This window comes from Helianthus annuus, chromosome 15 (genome assembly GCF_002127325.2).
Source record: "Helianthus annuus cultivar XRQ/B chromosome 15, HanXRQr2.0-SUNRISE, whole genome shotgun sequence".
NCBI classification, from domain to species: domain Eukaryota; kingdom Viridiplantae; phylum Streptophyta; class Magnoliopsida; order Asterales; family Asteraceae; genus Helianthus; species Helianthus annuus.
Genome location: NC_035447.2, coordinates 103,909,167 through 103,915,044, shown reverse-complemented (window position 1 = coordinate 103,915,044; position 5,878 = coordinate 103,909,167). Strand labels below are relative to the sequence as shown.

Below are 5,878 nucleotides of genomic sequence, written 5' to 3'. Positions count from 1 at the left end.
ATCCTCCTTGAAATCTGCATTGCTGCTTGAATTTATTTGGAAGATTCTAGAGCAGTTGAATTTGCGGCAGTAACGACAGCGGAATCTGCATCATGTATTATATATACATATATCCTCCTTGAAATCTGCATTGCTGTTTAATTATTGTACGGATACACGGAAAATTGACAGTTGTCACAATTGATGTCCATAATATATACATATTCCTTATTGATGTGGCTTTTTTGGACTTTATTTACTATCTTCTCATCTAGGCGTTAGCATCATGTATTATATATATAATTGATGGCACATGTGAATTGGTTTTTATAGCTTTATTTCCTCAAATTTGTTTTTAATGCCTTTCACGCTCCCTATAAATAGTTTCAACTTTCAAGTTCAGATTTGTAGATGAGCCAGCTGGGTTGTGACTTAGGGGCCCTTTTTTCTAGTCGCTCGGCCTAGGAATTTGTAACGCCCCAAAAATGAAAACTCAATAAAACAAGTGAGGATAAATAACTGTAACGCCCCAAAATCTAATAGTTGATAAATAAGGCATTTACTAGAATTATGTGTGAAATAACTTAACTAGGATTAGTTAACCTAGTTTGTTTTTCTATGTTAGTTACAAGAAGGAAATAAATAAATTATCAAAACTACAAGGGTTAATCTTGTACCTTTTAAATAAAGTTTGGTTAAGTAGTGGAAGATCACAAACATCAGACATAAGTCTGATGTTGGTGTCGATGCAAGCCAAGGGCCAAGAAGGGTTTCTCATGATGATGAAATGTTGAAGAATTGAAGCAAAATCCAGCCTTAATTCTCTTGCATGTGTAGAGATTCTACATCAAAAAGCTATATGAAACATGTGGTAAGTTGTAATTTCAGATTTTATGATCTTGTATAAAGTGGGTTTATGTTTAATCCACGAAATTGTGTGAAATTACTCATGAATATGTGTTAGAAGCATCAAATAGGACTTGAATTACGAAGGATTTTAAGTAATTTTGATGATTAAAGTTGAAACCACCATTGATAGTGAAGGTAGTAACATGGGTGAATCACCCATGTTCAAATCATGTGTAAATTTGATTGATTATGTTGTATAAGATGAACTCTTGCAAGTTAGGTGGAATATGGTATGAAGCTAGTTTAATGTTTTGGTTGTGTTGATGATTGGAAGTAAGAACTTTAAAGATTTAGCATGAAATAGTTGTACATTGTGCATTAAATGGTGTATGCACACCAAGTGTTTGATGAAATGTCTAAATGACAACAATATGTAAAAATTGTATGCAAATTGTGGGTAAATAAGTATAGAGGGAAGTAATAATATATTTGTTATCAAACTAACACGAAATGTGTATTTAAAATAGAAATCATGTGGAAAAAGTTGATTGTTAGTATGATGAACTTGTACTCTATGCATAAAGATATGGCACTCCTAATGCATTTAGTTGATTATGTAGTTGTGATCGAGGGGTGAAAGTGGTGTCATTGTATGATATGTGGATTTTCTAGTAAGGATAATGTTGGGTTCAAGAATAGTACTAAATTAGTTAATCTTGAATGATGTTGTTAGTTTGATGAAATGATTTAGTAAGAAACACGCATTAGAAGGTAGTACCATATGCTAGTTGAAATGTTAATGAAGCCGAATGTGAAATGTAAATTGATATGATCGTTCATATGTATAATTTTGTATGCTAACAAGAATTTGGATGCAACGAAATAAAAGTATAGGGATCATGTCGAGATGGATGGAAGCATAAAGGGCTAACGGGTCACGAGGACATGAGGAAACGAGAGCGAATATGGATGCGTAAGGTAAGTGATTTCCATAATCACTTCTTGGTTTATTTAAGTAATATAATGTTTAATTATTAAGTTCATATGAAGTTGAGGTCAAATCAATAGATTATTTTGATAAATGCATGAACGGGTTGAATAATTCGTAGACGAATAATAAGCCAAACATGTATAAGTTAAGAAATTCCTTAACTCGGATGTTGGATTTCAAGTTCACATGATAGAATGTTAATTTACAATTATATAGGAAGAAACGTGACGCAAAACGGATGAAAAATGAGAGAGTTATGTCCGTTTCGGTAAGAATTAATGACTAGGAAAAGTGCAGAGCTGACACGGCCGGGTGGTGAGCTGACACGGCCGGGTGAAGGTTCTGTGAAAAATATTATTTATGTGATTTATGCATCGTAGGCATAGGTATATTATCCGTGGACTACGGTGGGCCTCCCAAACATGATTTCGAGTGTTCCCTTGACGATTATAAGTTATAAACCCAAGTCTAAGTCTCATGTAATTTGTATAAGAGTATGATAGATGTATGTAATGATGATTAGGTAGGTGTGTTAATTAAGTTAAGTGAATAGGATGGTATGTAGGTATGAATAATTGGAGTCATGGTGAGTTTAAGTCGTAGAAACTAGTATGCGTGATGTGTATATAGGATATATATATACACGCATGTACATAATTATGCGAAAGGCGTACATTGTGTTGTAGTTAAATAGATGCATATAAATGGTTGGCGACCTTTTTACGAAAATGTAGTACTTGAATATGTTGAGATTACGGGTTTGCTAACCAAGTTATTATCGAGTATGTTTAAAAGTGCAGGTTATGAATGTCGGACTTTCGAAGTGTTGATATAGTAATGGAATGGTTGAATGTTAGAAGGATAATCGGGTTGAAGTAACTTAAGAGGTTAGATTATGCTATGGACGTTTTGGTTTATACGATATTTCATGTTTGGTCGTCACCACCTACTAACGGGTTAGTTGTATGAAAGTATATGTCATGCCCATTTAATTGGATAATCGAATGCGTAAGAGAAATGAAAGTATGTACACGAATGGAACTAAAATGACGGTTTTATAAGCAAACAAGTATAACGACTAACTTTTTAAAGCTTTGTTGTCAAATGTAGGTAAATCCTCAATTTAGGCGACTCGGCGAATTGGAGCGAGCACGTGTTCTTCATATGTGATGCCAAGCGCTTCCGCTAGTTGATACTAATGTTTTGGGTCAAAATAACTTTTTGTACAATTTGTTAGTAGACGCAGTTTGTTTTGTATTCGATGTTTGGTTTCAATAGTATCTTGTAGAATGGTATTTGTCTTGGTTATGGTTCAAACAGGGATTTACGCATTTTATGAACGGGTCATGCCCAAATTTTTTCAAAATCATGTGTTAATGTTACTAGCGTTTTACCCTTTTAAGTTGTGAAAGATTTGTGCATTTTAGAAGTTTATGTTTCTAGCGCCTTTTGGATGTCATTTCTTTTAGACGCAAATACGGACATAACATAATTTTTAAGGATTTTTAGGGACGACCTTGTCTCTAAAGCTCATTATCTTTTACATAGAGGTGGAAAATTGGTTAGGTTGGGGTGTCAAGCAGGTTAAAAGCCGTAAAGTATGACTGATATGACTTTATGTGCAGGGGTCCTCATCAGACAATGGGGCTTACATTTACTACCAAACTCTTTAGCTGGCTTTTCACCAAGAAAGAAATGGGTATATTGATGCTGGGCTTGGATGTTGCTGGTAAGACAATCATTTTGTACAAGCCCAAGTAGGGAGATTGTGACTACCATCCCTACCATTGGTACACTTTTTTTTAATTTTTTTTTTTATAAAAGCATCTTTTAATTTGGTAATCTTATGTATTTGTTGTTCCATTGCATATATTTGTTTGTTAGATTTGCTGAAAAATATAACAATCACAGGGGAAGAAGAAGAGAGTATCGTCAAATGTATGGTGTATTGGTGTTATTATTGCGACAAATAATTCGATGGTGAGAAGATCTTGGTTCAGCACCAGAAGCCTAAGCATTTCAAGTGTCATGTCTGCCACAAGAAGCTATCAAGCGCTGGTGCTATGGCCATCAAAACTGGAATATGGATAGCATGTAATATCTTGTAAAATTCTCTTCAAAATTTGATTAGTATTCATTGTTACTTGAATCAGATATCCTTTTCTTATTATCCCAAATCGGGATGTTATGTTCTGATTTACAGTTTATTCGGTACCCTGTATGTGATCTGAACACATGAGATGCAGTTGCTATCAAACATCTGAACCCCATGGATCAGTTGGAGCAGTTGCTAGATGGCAAGCTATTGTTGAGGGTATAGTGCATAATTTATAGAAACCTTGTTTCGCTATACAACACTAGAAGAGGTACTATAATCTTATACATGTCATAATAAGGTTCTTGCTTTATTTTGTTCAAGCTGATACTGTAATACAGTTAAGTCATCTTGTAGTGTTGGTTATTACATTATGTGTTGACAGACTGCTTCTGTACAGTTTATGTTTACTTTTGTCTCCTGTTTCAACATCAGCAGCAATTTCAAGATCAACATGAGCAACAGTTTCATCATCAACATTTGTTTACTTATGTCTCCTAGCAGTTTTAAGATCAACATGAGCAGTAGTTTCAAGATCAACTTGAGCAACAGTTTCATCATCAACATCAACTACTGTGGTGTAATAAAAAAAATCAGCACAGAAATAGTTTACAGTTTATGTGTATAGTCATTTCCTATTGCAAATTTTGTAGATAAATTTTTATTAAAAGTTTGTCTTCAGTATTTGAATTGAAAACCTATGTATGGATTTTATCTTTAATATTATTTTGTTTTTCGGTTGTCTCAAGTTTACTGTTTTAATTTTACAAAAAAAATGAAAATAAAATGGCCTATTACACAAAAATGGCCACATTGAATGATAATAAACATGTGTGACCAAAAGTTAGCAAATAGCTGCACTTAAAGATACACAAATATATGTGGTTATATATAACCATTAGCCACACTTTTGTCATTTTTTTTTTTTTTTTGTGTGACGAAAGAATAACAAATGTTACTAGAAAAAAATTATGTGTGACAAAAATTAGACAACAGCCACCACTTAAATTTACAAAATATCGTGTGGCTATAAATAACTGTTATCCATACTGTAGTCACTTTGTTTCTTGTTTGTGTGACGAAAGGATACCGAACGTCATGGGAAAAAAATATTTGTGACCAAAGGTTAAACAATAGCCACACCTAAAATTACACAATTTCGTGTGGCTATAAGTAACCATTAGCCACAACATAGTCATTTTGTTTTTTATTTGTGTGACAGGATGGTACCAAACGTCATGGGAAAAACAACTATGTGTGACCAAATGTTAGATAATAGCCACACTTAAAATTACAAAAGTGTTTTGTGTGTCTAGTAATGCTTTTTCGACACACTTACAATAAATTCATGTGACTACATAATAGAACTAGTCACACTTACGATAAATTTATGTGGCCGTTGCTACCCCTTAGCCACACTCACTGAACATAATGCTTGATTCTAACAACCTTTTTTGTCACACATTTTTTTAATTGATGTGGCTAAAACAAACTTTTTAGTAAATATATGTGACCATATAATAGAAACCGTCACATGTAAAGTAAACTTAAGTGGCCGTTGCTACCTTTTAGCCACAATTTTGTCTGATTCCAGCAAGAAATAGTAGTACCCTTTAGCCACACTTTTAAGTTGCTACAGCCACTAAACCATAATGTGGTCGTATGATACCTACGATGACTCGACCTTTGGTCACACTTGAGTTGAAAAAAGAAAGTGTGGCAAAAAGCGTGTTGTCACACTTTTTTTGTGTGGTCGTAATCCTTTTTTGACGTTTATTTTTTTATAAGTAAACTAGGTTAGAGCCCCGTGTATTACACGGGCTAAACAAATTTATTTTTATACAAAATAATATATTTTTAAAAAACCTTATTTAACACGGATTAAATAAATGTAATTTTATATATTGAATAATAAAAAAAGTTATATGTTTAAGAATCCCTTGTATTGTATGTGTTGAATAAAT

At 33.3% G+C, this 5,878-nt stretch overlaps 1 long non-coding RNA gene across 2 annotated transcripts; it reads left to right on the top strand.

The window, feature by feature from the left end:
- The first annotated feature begins 503 nt into the window (after positions 1–503).
- LOC110912084 lies at positions 504–4,418 on the top strand. 2 transcript variants are annotated; one of them, XR_002577676.2, is made up of 6 exons: positions 504–850; positions 1,718–1,806; positions 2,620–2,706; positions 2,930–3,609; positions 3,731–3,913; positions 4,023–4,418. It is a non-coding gene; the product is annotated as an uncharacterized LOC110912084 (long non-coding RNA). The 2 variants fall into 2 exon arrangements; XR_002577679.2 differs by lacking the exon at positions 2,620–2,706.
- Positions 4,419–5,878: the final 1,460 nt, after the last annotated feature.